The sequence below is a fragment of the Phascolarctos cinereus genome, unplaced genomic scaffold (assembly GCF_003287225.1).
Source record: "Phascolarctos cinereus isolate Bilbo 61053 unplaced genomic scaffold, phaCin_HiC Scaffold_4;HRSCAF=312, whole genome shotgun sequence".
NCBI classification, from domain to species: Eukaryota; Metazoa; Chordata; class Mammalia; order Diprotodontia; family Phascolarctidae; genus Phascolarctos; species Phascolarctos cinereus.
Window position 1 is genome coordinate 128,023,277 of NW_027555847.1, and position 16,045 is coordinate 128,039,321.

Consider the following 16,045-nt stretch of genomic DNA (forward strand, 5'->3'; position numbering starts at 1 on the left):
CTTTTCCACCCATCTTTCTTAGGCAAGGAATCCTGTGCTATCCATGGCACTCCCTTCAACTCAGTCACGAAGTGTGATTTTGACGTCTGCCTCTCTGCCAACACCACTTTGCCTGGTGGCACCAGCCAGGAAGCCAGGCATTGCTGATAGGATGCAGGAGGAGATTATAGCCCCTGACCCTGGGCTTAATGATAGTCAAGATCATTGTTCCCACCTGGAGCACAAGTCCTTTTGGGATTGGAGGTTCCTTTCTGGCCTCCTTCCAGAGGATAAATATCACAACGCAGGAGTATGATGAGTCTAAGCCCTGCATTCTTTACAGCAAATGCTTCTAAATGGATTGGGGTTTTTTGTTTTTGTCTTTTGTCAAAGAGCGTGATATGATAATTGCTCGAAAAGAGGGAGAGAGAGATGAGTTTGGCATGGCTTTGCTTTGTTTTGGTTTTGTGGGCGTTTGACTCTAGATTTAAAAACTGGAATGGTTGAAGTGATGAGCACGCTAAGTATGTTGGAGACAAACATCCCCAAAGTGCTCTAGTGTGACTTTAGGCCTCTGACTACACTTTGTTTTTTTTGTTTTTTTAAAGTTATTCCAGATATTGGAATAATATCTGGGAGTTTCTTGTTTCAATGAAGGCTGCCTTGCCCTGCCCTACAAAAAGAAGCTAATTAAATAAATTCAAACTAGGGTGTAGGGGAGGGAGTTAGTAGAATTATTTATATGTAAACTATGTAATCTTTAAAAAAAAAGCCTTTTTGTATATTCTGCCTAAATGGTTTTTTGTCAGAATCATAATAGCCTGCTCCTTTTCCTTCCAGTCCCAGCAAGGATGTTAATGAAGGCTTTTTATCATTTACCTGGGAATTCTTTGATTTTAGTCTAAGTACTTGGGCAAGGGGAAGAACTTTACCAGTATACACATTTAAGACTGGAAGAAAACTAGCAGTGTGATTCTGGGCAAGTCACTTAACCCCAATTGCCTCACCAAAAAAAAAAAGTCTAGAAGAAAAGGAGAGGCCCAGACAGAGACTGAGAGAAGAGAAAGGAAGAAAGAAAATGGTAATTGGCCCCATGAACCACCCTAGGATGTGTCCTATTTTTCATTCAAAGTTAAGATACTGATCACAGAAAGAAACTTTTCAGTCTTTAATAATCATAATCCGGGAATGAGCAAAGTAGTGACTATTCTGGAATGTTAACCCAAAACTGTATTTTAACCTTATGATCTTCTTTTTAAGATTCTAATAAACATTACTTCAAATTGTCTTTTAGCAGAGAGTCATAATGGAGAGCATGGGGGACTATGTTGGTTTATACATCTGTCTCTCCAAGCTAGAAAAGGCTTGCATATAGAATAATGTTAAATTCAATAAGATTGTTTATGGCAGACAAGCCTAAATCGAAGAGTGCATTATTAGTATCTTTTTTTTTTTCAACACCAGCCTCTAGTGTTTCCATTCTCCATAAAGTTGCCCAACTGATACTCCAAAAGTGCAGCCTGACCATGTCACTCCCCTGCTTGGGAAGCTTAAGTAGCTGAGGTTCAAATACAAACTGCTCTGGTTGGCATTTGAAGCTTTTCACAATAAGACTCCAGTCTATAGCTTCAAGCTTATTGCACTTTACTGTCCTTCACACAACCTACCCTAGAGACAAAGTAGCCTACATACTATTATCTGAACATAACATTTCAGTCCCCTTTGCACAAGGTATCCTCAATGGATGCCTGGAATGCAATTCCTTCTCGCTTCTATCTCTTAAAACCCCCAGCTACCAGTTGAATTCAAGAGACACCTCTTACATAAGACATAACTCCTAGTGATGCAGTTTGGGGTTGCTGGGAACCCCAAAATGTTAGGGTATAAGGCAGCATCTGCCTGGAATGAATTTATACACTCAAACCATCTTCCAAAGTGGTAAGGTTTATTCTAAGTCCAAATATATATAGATATTGCATTGCAAACACAGATGTTACATGGCACGTGCAGGAATGTTGGGACAAGTTGGGGTTAAAGCCAAGTAATCCTATATAACCATTTATTCTGTTCCTGTATAGGTGTGTAGTTCTTGTGAGGGAACATACACACTCAGTTTTCTCAAGAGTCGACAATAAAGGTATCTCTTCTCTCGTTCCACAACTGTGATTTACCATTTTCTTTCTTCCTTTCTCTTTTCAGTTAAAATTCCTTCAGAATCATTCTGACAAATTAATAACATTCCACAAAGTACTTAAATGCAATTGTTTTGCTTTCTTATTACCAATTACAAAAATTGGGGAATCTTCATTATTTGCCAGGTCAGATCTATCTGGTTAACATCTACAATAGTCAACAGGGCATAATAAACAAAAGAATTAGAAGGCTAAGGAAATTGGTTGTGTTTTTATATATTCCATAAAATAGTATGAATTGAAGGAGGTAGGCTGTTAAAGGGAGAATTTCAAATAGTAATTATTACAATGTGTGATCTTGATTTTAGAGAACCTATTTCCCCATAGAAGGAGGCACAAGCCATTAGTAAAAGTAAAGAAGGTCTGAAATTGTATTAGAATTTCTAAATACTAAAATTTATTCTGAAATTGTATTAGAATTTCTAAATACTAAAATTTATTCTTATTATTAATTACTGATTCTCATACCTAGAAATATCAAGTTGGAAACATTTGAATCATAGGATTTTGGTAACTCTGTGACATTTTTTCATTTCCGGGATTTCCTTCTGGGAAAACATTGTAATCTTTGTATCATTTCATTGATTTAGACAAGCTCTTTTTACTAATTATGAAATTTGTTTCCTTTGGAGTACTGGAAAAACAACTATTCACAACACATAAAAAATGCTTTACAAAAAGAAAGAGGGAGGGAGGGAGAGAAAGAGAAAGAGAGAAAGAGAATGGGAAAGGCTTCTTATAGAAGATAGGGTTTAAGCCAGGACTTGGAAGGAGGCCAGGGAAGCCAGGAGTGAAGATGAGGATTTTAATATAAGTCAAAGTGTAGTCAGTAGCAAAGATGGGCTAAGGCCTAGAATGCTATGAGAAGACATGGCTTGGGCAAGTTCCCTTCCTAGTTTTGTCTCTAGATCAGAGGTTCTTTGTTGTTGTTGTTGTTGTTGTTGTTGAGGCAGTTGAGGTTAAGTGACTTGCCCAGGATCACACAGTTAGCAAGTGTTATGTGCCTGCGGTCGCATTTGAACTCAGGTCCTCCTGACTCTAGGGCCGGTGCTGTATCCACTGCGCCACCTAGCTGCCCCCTAGATTAGAGATTCTTAATTTTTTTTTTTTTTTGGTGAGGTGGTCCCCTTTGACAATTCATAAGCCTATGGACCCCTTCTCGGGCAATGTTTGTTGTCACATTCATAATTGAGGGAAGTGCTATATTTCAATTAGAGATTAGTAAAAATAAAGATGTACTTTTTTCTTTTCCAAGTTCACAGATTCCCCTGAAATCTATCCACTAACCTCTAAGTGTTACATTGAGAACCACTACACAAGATGATTTCTAAGTTCTCTTCTAGCTCTATGATTCTGTTCTACCTGCTCTGGGGATTAAATTCAAAACCTGAATTAGACCTTGAAGGATAATAGCTAATAACAATCAGAGCTGACATTTATACTGTGCTTTAAGGTTTATAAAGAACTTTTATCTCATTAGGTACTCTCGAAAACTGTGAATTATATAATATAAGAAGAATTCTTTCAGGGATTTCCAGCTGAGATGCCCAGCTGCATGAGGCCAGATCACCCAACTCCCACATACCTACTCCAGTGAAAACCTGAAATTTGCACCAGACTAAATGATCAAGAAATTCAACGAGAAACTACAGTAAATGACTACCTCAAAACTGCACAAAAAGTCAGCCAGGAGCACAAAGGCAATAGGGAATGAAGTTATAAACAAAGCCAGATCTGGGGAAGACAGACAAGCCCAGATTCTCAAAAGGAAGGACCACAGAAACCTGTATTCTGCAAGGATATCTAGGAGGCAACAAGAGGACCCATTTGAAAAAGACCCAGAGAGGTCAGAAAGCTCCAAAGTAGTCAGAAAGACCCCTACTATGGATTCGGGCAGTCCTCAGCACAAAACCCCAATTCAGGAACTATAGAGTGGGAGATGAGTAAATCAAAGAAAACTGACCAGGATCGTAAGTTATTGTAGTTCTCTATTATTGTAGCCCCAAAGAATGAGCAAATAATTCTGTAACAATTTCAAATAGTGACTCAAAGGGAAAAAATGGATCTTCCACAAAAACTAATTATCTAGGAGAAGAGAATTAAAAGGTAAAAGGTGAAATGTAAACTCTGAAGGAAAGAATTGGAAAGAATAAGTTATAAGAAAAAGTGGTAAACCTTACTCAAGTAATGGAATAGAACAGGAAAAACATAAATCAATGACTCCATGAAACAGCAAGAAAGATTGGGACAAAGTCAAAAGATTAAAAAAACAGGAGAAAATATATGATATATGAAAAACAACTAACCTGAAAAAATATGTAAAAAAAAAGAATTTAAAGAATCATTGGACTCTCTGAAATCGATTTTTTTAAGAACTTGGACATAACATTTTAAGAAATCATAAATAATAACTTTCGAGATCTATTAGAACCAGAGGGAAAAGTGAAGATATAATCTACCAATCACTTAAAGTCATCCTAAAAGGAAAAGGCCTAAGAATGTCATAGACAAAATCCAGAGCTCTCAGGTTGAAGAAAAAAATCTTACAAGCATCCAGAAAGTAGTTTAAGTACTAAGGAACCGGTTAGGATTCCATAAGACCTGGCATCGTTTGTTATAGATGAGAAGAGATCTTGGAATCTAGTATTCCAAGAGACAAAGATAAAGAGGCTTACAACCAAGAATAACTTACCCTGAAAAGCTGAGTATAATTCTTTGGAAGAAAAATGGATCCTCAATGAAATAGAGGACTTTCAAGCATTTCTAATAGAAAGATGACTACTGAGTAGAAACTTTGTGATGCAAATACAAAATCAAGAGAAATAATGAAAAAAAAAAAGTGGGAAGGCAGGAAGCCTACCAGTACTAGATCTCAAACTGTACTATAAAGCAGTAATCATCAAAACAATTTGGTATTGGTTAAGAAATAGGTTATGGAGGATCCAGGAAAAGAGATAGAAAAGGAGCAATCACAAAGAATTACAGAAAGATGAAGAAGAGGAACAGACCCATTAAGCAGATGATGCAGAGTCAGACTGTTCCTGAATGAAATCAAGGGCATCTAGGCCTGCAGGCCAGAGTTAGGTTTTGCTCCTGGAAGCTGCTTTCTTTCTCAAGTGATTTACTTTCTATTTCTGTCTGGAGAGAGTTTCTGCTCTCTCACCTGTGCCTCAACTTTCTAGAACATCTAATGCTCCAACTGCTGGATGAAGTGCTTCCTTCTGGACTACATATGAAAATGGCTTTAAAGAAATAGTATATTATATACCAAGAATTAAACACAAAAGCAGAATCTGAAGGGAGAGGGAGGAGAAATAACTTGACCATGACTCCAAGAGAAGCAAGAAGAAATAAATTAGGATTAAAAATGAAATTTACAAGTGAAATAAGAGTTCTAGAAGAAAGAATTGGAAGACGAATAAATAAAACAGAAGGTGGGAAACCTTAGTGACTCAGTGAACTCCCTTAAAATGAGAACTGAGTAACAATGACTCCAGAAGACAACAAGAAAATGAACAAACTCAAAGACTGAAAAATAGTAGAAATATCTACCATAAAACCCTGGATGATTGGCCAAAGGATATTTTGAGAAAATTTGGAAAAATACAACTAAGGAAAAATTTGGATGTAGTTATTTCAGGAAATCATAAAAGATAATTGCCTGGAGAAACAGAGGACAAAGAAAAAATAGGAAAAAAAATCCATGATAACCACCTAAAAGAACCCATAGCCAAAATCCAGAGCTTTAGAGACAAGGGGAAAATACTGTGACACACACATATACACACACAAAGATTTCAAATACTGAGGCAAAACTCAACTATATATTAAACTCAATTGCCCAGAATATAACTGAGTTATAAAGTCATAGTCATGGAATTTTAGAGTAGAAAAGAACTTTAAAAAACAGACAGTCAAGTTTGCTCGATAGCTAGATGAAAAAATTGATGCCCAGAGATACTGTGGTTTCCCCAATATCACAGAGTTGGTTGGAGGCAGCCAGTACTAGAATTTGCTGGACCTCAATTTTCTGATACTTAGTTCATGCTAATGATCTCTCCACCATCACACTAATTCTCGAGAAATAAATTTAAAAATCTATAATCAGTTAAAGTAAATGTCACAAATGATGGAAGGGATGTGGGAAAATAGGTTTTCTGATGCACTCTGGTGGAGCTATGAACTAATCCAACCATTCTGGACAGTTTTATGTATATCCTTTGACCCAGCAATACTACTACTAGGTCTGTATCCCAAAGAGATCAAAGAAAAAGGAAATGGACATATATGTACAGAAATATTGTATCAGTTCCTTTTGTGGTGGCAAAGAATTGGAAACTGAAGGGATGCCCATCATTTTGGGAATGGCTGAACAAATTATGGTATATTGAATATGCTGGAATACTATTGTGCTATAGGAAAAAATGAGGCAGATGGTTTCAGAAAAACTTGTGAAGATTTATATGAACTGATATAAAGTGAAATGAGCAGCACCAGGAGAAAATCTACATAGTAATAGCAATATTGTAAAGATAGTCAACTACGAAAGACAATGATCCATCACAACTCCAAAGGACTCATGATAAAAAATGCTATCCACTTCCAGACTGAGAACTGTGGATTCAGAGTGCAGACTGAAGCATATTTTTTTTCCTTCCTTATTTTTCTTGTTTTTTGGGGGATGGGAGCTGGGGGTGGAATATGGCTAATGCATGACTTCGTATGTAAAATAGGTGTTAGAGTTCTCAATGAGTGGGAGAGGGATGAAAGGCAGGCTAGAATTTGAAATTGAATATGAAAGTAAAATCAAAACAAAACAAAACCAAAAAAATAGGTTAGACCATAGAACATATTAGGTACATAATATATGGAGGCAAATAAGTACAGTAACCTGTTTGATAAATCCAAAGATACTTTGGGAATAAGACTTTATTATTCTGTTGACTGAATGGGGAAAAAAAAACACTTGGTATCAGATTTCTCTGATTAGGGCTTAGTATCCAAGATATTTAAACAATTAATACACACACATACATGTAGTTTATGTATATATATATATATGTACACACATACATATATGCAGTTATGTGTATGTATGTGTTAACATATACATGCATATAAAACCAAAAGCCATTCCTCAATTAATAAGTGGTCAAAGGATACGGACCCTAAATGGAATAGTTCTTAAAAGAAGAATAGTAAACTATTAACAACTATATGAAAGAATGCTCCAAATTACTAATATTAAGAGAAATGCAAATCAAAGCAACCCTGAGGTTTCACCTCTCACCTTGCAAACTGGCAAAGATGAAAAAAGTTGGGAATAGTCAATGTTGGAGGGGTTATGGGAAGATAGGCACACTAGTGAATTGTTGCTGGAGCTGTGAATCAGTACAATCCTTTTGGAAAGCAATTTGGAGTTTTGTAAATAAAGTGACTAAAATGTCCATACCCTTTGACCAAAAGATTCCATTATTAGACTTATATCCCCAAGCAGGCTAAAAATAAGAATATATATATATATATATGGACATATATATGTGTGTGTGTATGTATGTTTATATGTGCATATGTATGTATGTATAGTAGCATTTTTTTTGTGATAGCAAAGAATAGGAAGTAAAGTAGATGCCTATCAATTGGGGAATAGCTAAATAAAATATGGTTATATGAATGTAATAAATATTACTGTGCTGTAAGAAATCATCAATGTGATGAATATTAAGAAGCTTGGAAAGATTTATATGAACTGATAAAGAATGAAGTAATCAATGTCAAAAAATATATATACAATTACTACATTATAAATAAAAAGAACTACTCCCCCCAAATCAAAAGTGAATGTTGCAAAATTATAAAGAGCAATCAATTGTGGTTTGAAAGAAGAGATTTGAAAAAATACACCCCACTTCTTTACAGAGGTGGAGGTCTACAAGTGTACATTACAGATATTTTCAGTCTTTGTTGATGTATTAATCAGCTGTACTGATTTTTTCCTCTTACTTTTTCTTTTTTATCTTAATAGATATTATTTCTTATATGGGAGGGGAAGGAGGAAGGACACTGGGGATTACTATGATAATGTAAAAAATAAAAGACATAGATAAAAACTTATTTTCAAAAATAAAGATTAAAAGTTATTTTTAAAAATTCACTTTGACAAAACCACTGCAAAAACTGGAAAGCAGATTTGCAGACCAACATTTCACACTATAGACCAAAGTAATCTCAAAATAGGTATATGACTTAGACATAAAAGGTGACATCATAAACAAATTAGAAGTGCAAGGAAGAAAATAGCTTTCAATATGGATAGGGGAAAAGTTTATAACCAAATTAAAGATAGAAAGGTTCACAGAATATAAAAGGACAATTTTGATTACATAAAATGCAAAGGTTTTTGCACAAACCAGTGTCGCTAAGATTAGAAGGAAAGTAGGTAACTGGGGAGAAAAACTTTGTAGCAAGTTTCTTCTGATGAAGTGTTTTTTTTTCCCCATTCAGTCAACAGAATAATAAAGTCTTATTCCCAAAGTATCTTTGGATATATCAAGATATATAGGGAACTGATTCAAATTTATGAGGATAACAGCAAACCCCAAGTTGATAAATTGTCAAAGGATATGAACAGATAGTTTTCAAAGGAAGAAATCCTAGCTATGTGAAAAAATGCTCCAAATTGCTAATTAGAGAAATATAAATTAAAGTAACTATGAGGTTTCACCTCATACCCATCAAATTTGCAAAGGTGACCCAAAAAAATGACAAATGCTAGAGGGGTTGTGGGAAAACAGGTATATTAATATGCTGTTGGTAGAGTTCTGAACTAGTCTAGAAAGGAATTTGGAACTATGCCCCCAAATCTTTGACCTAGCCATACTACCACCAGATCAAAGAAAAAGGAAAAGGATACATATACGCAAGAATATTTATAGTAGCTCTTTTTCTGTGGGCAAAGAACTGGAAATTAATTAGGTACCCATCAATTGGGGAACATCTGAACAAATTATGGTATGTGAATATAATGGAATATTATTGTGTCATAAGAAATGGAAAAATGGACAGTTTCAAAGAAACTAGGGAAGACTTGCATGAAATGATACAGGGTGAAATAAGCAGTCACAAAAAATAATTCATACAATAACAACATCGTAGAGACAAGTAGCTTTGAAAGACTGAACTCTGATCAACAAAATGACCAACCAAGACTATAGTGAGATAAATGATTATTAAATAACCAAATATTGGGGAGGTCCAAGTTTTTTCCCCTTCCCTTTTTGGAAATTAGGTTAAAACTTAGTTCTCTGAAGGGCAGGATGGATGATGAGATGAGATACTAGAGTTGCTGCCTTGCCCAACTAGAGAACCTTACAAAGAATTTAATCTAAGGTGAATTCAGGCCCATTGTGTTCTACTTGGCCAGTCTAAGCAGAGGTGGGACCCCCTTTTGTCTTTTTTTTTTTTTCTTGATCAGGCAATTGGGGTTAAGAGACTTGCCCAGAGTCACACAGCTAAGTGAGTGTTAGTGGCTGAGGCCACATTTGCACTCAAGATGAATCTTCCCGATTCCAAGCCCAGGGCTCTGTGCACTATGGTGCCACCTAGCTGCCCCCTCAAGGTTGTTTACCACCACAAAAGGTGCCTGCATGAGCACTTTGCTAGATATTCTTTGTCTTTCACCTTCTTCAGTTAATGGGACCTGAATCAAACAACTGAGTAAATTTTCTCAAATCCCAAGATGTTTTTGAAAAATTTCACACTGTGATCTTTCCCTAGCCCTTTCAATGTTTTTTTTAAATCATCTTCGACATTTGAGATGAAATAGCAAAGATATTTTACTTTGCATGTCTGTCAATAATAGTGATTTTGAGCAATCTTTTGTTCATAATTTCCCCCCATCCCTCCAGTATTTCTAGTGCTTTCTTGTGCCTGTTAGTTTAAGAGTCTCATTCTAAAAGAGCTGTGACATATCCCTAAAGAACTGGACAAAGAAGCAGTAGGAAACAGCAGGCAGTGGAGTTTCCCTTGAGCCAAGAAAGTGATGCTAAGTTGTATGATATGATACATGGCAGGATACTCTAATGCAGGGGTTCTTAACCTGGTATCCATGGAACCCCACGGTCCATGGAGAGATTTCACGGAGTCAACGAGCTTGGATGAGAAAAAAATACATCTTTATTTTCACTAATCTCTAACTGAAATTTAGAATTTCCTTCAATTATAAATATAGGTAACAAACCCCAGTAGTGTTAAGCTTCACCTGTCAAAAAAGTAAATCAGGTTAGTCTGGCATGACTGATTTTTTTTTTTTTTGGTGAGGCAATTGGGGTTAAATGACTTGTCCAGGGTCACACAGCTAGTGAGTGTTACTGTCTGAGGCTGGCTTTGAAATCAGGTTCTCCTGACTCCAGGGCCAGTGCTCTATCCACTGTGCCACCTAGCTGCCCCAAGGCATGACTCATTCTTGATAAAGACATTCTAGCTCTTTAAGGTCAATGCTTCATTTCCTAGACATCTCAATAATATGTACTAGAATTTTGTAGGGAATTGAATTGCTCTTCTCGAAATTTGCAGTACCATTCCTATCTTTTTTTTTTTTAAGTCAGGGGTTCTAAGTTCAAATCCTTGCTCAGGTCCTTGCAACCTGTCTGAATTTAGGTAATCATTTAACCTGAGCCTCATTTTCCTGCACAATGAGAAGACTGGACTAAGTTTCTAAGATTCCAGCTCTAAAACTAGGAAATTTTGGCAAAGCAATCCATAAGAATTCCAGATCATTAAGCAATTTCTAGGAGCAGCCAACCACAGCTCTGTCCCTTCTCCTCTAGGAGAAAAGTGTAAGGAATCCACATTACCCCTGAGGCTCAGGGACAAATGTCATTAGGAATGTGCCCTGGAGCCATTCCTAAAGACTCTGATAAACAGGAAAGCATCCAGAGATTGGCAATCCAAATGGTGAATGGCTTCAGAACCATGAGTATAAAGGAATTGGCGGTGTTAAACCAGGTGAAGAGGACAAGATTTTCAAATATCTGAAAGCTTCTGTGTATCTTAATGAAGTTTCAAAGACAATAGGCCATGGCTTTAGCAATCGCATCTTTCTGCACCTGAGAATGTAGTTTATCTGAGCCAGATAACATAAATTCATTAAGAGCAGCTAGAGTCTCCTTACTCAGTTTGAATTTAACCCCTAATGGCGGCTGCTTTTGCTCTGTGTTTTCTAGTCCAAATAAAAACCTCTGTGATAGTGAAATGAAAGGGCATTGAGGGGGTTTTTGGCCTCTGTACCCAGTGCTAGGTAGGGTAGAGAGAACCTCACTGTGTGACACAGGCGGGGATTGGTGGTGGTGGTAGTGGTAGTGGTAGTGGTAGTGGTAGTGTGTGTGTGTGTGTGTGTGTGTGTGTGTGTGTGTGTGTGTGTGTGTGTGTGTGTGTGTGATTGTCCTGAGGTGAGGAGTGCTTAGCTGATGCTTTCAAGAGGAAGCTTCTCCTTTTGTTGAAGCAGAAGCACCTGTCCCTCTGCTTTAAAGGTCCCCACTTACTCTGGCCTAAGGATTGAAAAAGGCAAAATCGCCCACACATAATATTTCAAGAATGTATTATAATTTTTGCTCATATCCCACACTGAACAGGAAACTATAAAAAAAAAAACAAAAGCACCAGAAAAAAAATCTAAAAACATAGTTTTTGTTTCATTTCCCATTAAAATTCTTAAATATTTTTCTTAACTTCGAGTAACCCAGAAGGAAAGCATACTTACAAAAGAGTTTAGGTGCATTGCAAAGAAATAGAAACCAATACTCTTATTGGTTTTAATTTTTACTTACAACATCACTAATGTGAAAATATGTTTAATAGGAATGTAAAAAAATAAAATTATTTCCATCTCTTAAAAAAAAAGAAAATTTAAATAAAAAAATAAAAATGAGAAGGTGGGACTCAGTGATATCAAAAGCCTTTATTTCCCAGACCTAAAATTCTGTGTTTTGATACTCTTGTGTTCTAAGGGTTCCTTCAGCTGTAGAATAAACAAATAGATAAGTAGATGAATAGAAAAAAAAAAGAAATAGAAACCACACAAAATGCAATATTGAGACTTATCACAGAGCTCTTGGGGTAAGAGGGTCTGCCATCTTCTGGACAATTCCTAGACTGTTGGCCCAATTAATAGTTTCAGCCACTACTTCATTTTCTATGCCCCAAAGTCAATCTGTGTCAGCAGGGCCGGCAAAGAATGGAAAGGAAGGAGGATGAAAGCATCTCACCAACATCCATTCTGCCTTCTGCACCAAGGGTCTCATGAGCTCTCACTGTAGGCACAACATCCCACCTTGACTCAAATGTAGTTTTCCTGTCTAAAGGGCAGCTGAGTCATTCTTGCCAGCCGGTCTTAGGCAGCTAGCTCTGACTCACATATGATCAGGGAAGTGAGAGAGAAAAGTTCAAGGGTCTTCTGGCAAGCAAAATTATCTCCCTCTGGCACAATGCCAGGTCCACTCAATCCCTATCACATCTCTCTCCTGTCATGCTACATGGTCCCCACCAGCCCCTAGATTGGAATTGTTCATTCTGGGCTATAATTCCATGTCAGTCCTAGAATTGAAAAGTGAACTTCCTCTCATACTTTACTGCTCCTTGGGGTGCTCTGGTCCCAGTGGAAAACAGGAATGCCAAGGAAAAGGCCATCTATCAAGGCAGGCATTACAGCAATAACAAGTTTTGTCTTCTCTCTGTGGCCAGCTACCATCCTGCCCATGCCGGCTAGTGCGGACCAATCTGAGCTTTACCACAACTGACATTTTTTCACAGCACAGTACTATACTTCATATCCTTGCACTCCTCTTTTGTTACCTGACCTCGCTTCCCTTTTCTTTTTTTCTTTTTCTTCTTTTTTTGGCTAGGCAATGGGGTTAAGTGACTTGCCCAGGGTCACACAGCTAGTAAGTGTTATGTGTCTGAGACTGGACTTGAACTCAGGTCCTCCTGAATCCATGGCTGGTGCTCTATCCACTGTGCCACCTAGCTGCCCCATGCTTCCTTTTTCTAAAAGCTAAGCTGGTTGCTGAGTTAGTTCTCTGTACATCCACATTAGCCTCTTCAGCCCACTCCCAGATGCAGGACAGATTTTCCTCTGTTTCAAATTTTGAAGGATAAAATTATCATTAAAGCAAGTCAAGACATTATCAAATGCTCTGCTTCAGGCAGAAAGATATCCAGATAATTGAAGCAGATGTCAGATTAACTGCCCTCCTAGCTATCATCTGAGGAAGCAACTCTTATGGGGAAGGGGGCCAGCTGTCCCCTCTAGCCAATCAACTGCCACACCCAGGGCAGGTAAGCCAGCTTAGCTGGAGCAGCAAGTCACTCTAAGGAAGAGATGGGGAGAGAGTGGGGGCTAACATGTGCCAGGCAAGTTGAGCCACCACCACCAGCTTGACCACCAGCTCCCTTAAACCCTCATGCAGACAGTCCGGGACTCCTAATTCATGAGCCTGGGGAATAGCAATGCTTTCAGCCCAGTACCCATGGCCATCATCCTGGGAAGCAGCAGAAATGCCATCTGGTAGATGCACCTGCAGGTGCTAAGAAGAGCCAGAAAAGAGAGTTCTGGCCATCAAAGTCCTTGACGTTGTCAAATGGTTCAACGGATAGGATTTTATCAGGAGAAATGGCATTAAAGAAAAGGAATTAACATCTGTTTTGCCACTGTATCCTAAGGACCAGGGACTTTTTCATCTTTTTGAGCTGACACCTTCCATATACGCTGACTTCCTCATCCTTAAGAACAGACACTGTCTTGCTTTCTCTAGCACTTCATTCTTGTTCTTTGTGACCACACTGTCCATGGGGTTCTTGGCAAAGTTACTGGAGTGGCTTGCCATTTCCTAAGTGGTTAAGTGACTTGCCCAGGGTCACACAGCTAATAACTGCCTCAGGCCACATTTGAACTCAGGTCTTCCTGCCTCCAGACCCAGCACTCTATCTCTAGCACTTAGCACAGAGTTTGTTAATGTAGTAGCTACTTAATAAATGCTCCATTCATCTACATAATTTAAGTCCTCTCCCCCCATCATCACTATATCATGTCTCTGTGGCAGGTTTATGATCTATTTCCTCATCTCCTCAGTTATTTCATTTTTTGTCCTGTTGTACTCTACTGGCTATTGCTTCTGTTTCTGATCTTCCTCCAAAAGTTCTTCATTGTGCCCTACCACTCTGATTCCAGGATTTCCTCATAGGAGGAAATCTCTTTATCTTCTTACTGTGCACTTCTACTGGGCTGCTGGCCCCTTCCTCCAGTCCTGGTGGTTGTTTTTTTTTTTTTTAAATAATGCATACCTTGTTTAGGTCAGTATTCTATTTTTTTTTCCTTTTTAAAATTTTTTTTTCACTTCTAGGACTATATCCCAAAGAGATCAAACAAATGGGAAAAGGACCCACATGTACAAAAATATTCATAGCAGCTCTTTTTGTGGTGGCAAAGAATTGGAAATTGAGAGGATGCCCATCAATCGGGGAATGCCTGAGCAAGTTGTGGTATATGAATGTAATGGAATACTATTGTGCTATAAGAAATGATGAACAGGCTGACTTCAGAAAAACCTTCGGAAAGACTTATATGGTCTGATGCTGGGTGAAGTGAGCAGAACCAAGAGGACTTTGTACACAATAGCAGCCACGTTTTGCAATGACTAAGAATGTTAAATTGAACCCTTCTCAGCATTACAAGGATCTAAGACATCTCCAGAGGCCTCGGGATGGAAAATGCTGTCCACATCCAAAGAAATAACTGTGGAAGTTGAATCGATCTCACTTATTTTTACCTTCTGTTGAGTTTTGTTTCATCTTTCTGATGGTTCCTCCTGTTGGTCTTAATTTTTACTTACAACTTCACTAATGTGAAAATATGTTTAATGGGTATGTAAATGTAAAGCCTATGTCAGCTTGTGCCGTCTTGGGGAGGGTGGGGGGGAGAAAAAGGGGGGAAAATTTTCAACTCAAAAGTATATGGAAAAAAAATTTTTTTAAATTTTTAAAAAATTTTTCTCTTTTTTCTGATCTGGGAGTTTTTTTTTTATTTGTTTGGTTTTTGTTTTAGGCAATTGAGGTTAAATGACTTGCCCAAGGTCACACAGCTAGTAAGTGTCAAATGTTTGGTCTGAGGCGAGATTTGAACTCCGGTGCCGTGCTCTATCTACTGTGCCACCTAGCTGCCTCCTTAGGTCAGTATTCTAGTCATGGGTCTCATGTCATCAAGTTTCAGGGATACCCATGATGGCAAATTTGCCTCATCTTGCTTGTTAAAGATAGCTTTGAAGGAAAAAGCAAAAAGAACATGTACAAAACTATTTATAGCAGCTCTTTTTGTGGTGGCAAAGAACTGGAAACTGAAGGGAAGGTTGTCAACTGGGGAATGAATGAACAACTTAACAGTATATGAAGCACCATAAGAAATGATATAAAGGGTATGGTTTTAGAAAAACCCTGAAGGACATATAAACTGATGCAAAGTGAAATGAGTAGAACCAGGAGAATAATTTACCAAGATAATAGCAATATTGTAAAGATAATCAACTGAGAAAGACTTAGCAACTCTGATCAACACAATGATCACCACAGTTCCAAAAGATTTATGATAAAACATGCTATTCACCTCCATACGGAGAACTGATAGACTCAGGGTGCAGATTGAGGTGTAATTTTCTCTTTTTTCCCCCTGCAACATGACTAATGCAGAATTTTTTTTTGCATGATTTCATATCTGTAATGGGTTTTGTATTTCTTGCCTTCTTAATACGTGGAGGAGAATCTAGAACTGAAAATAAAGTTTAATTTAAAAAATAAAGACAGCTTTGAAAACTTCTCAAAGACGA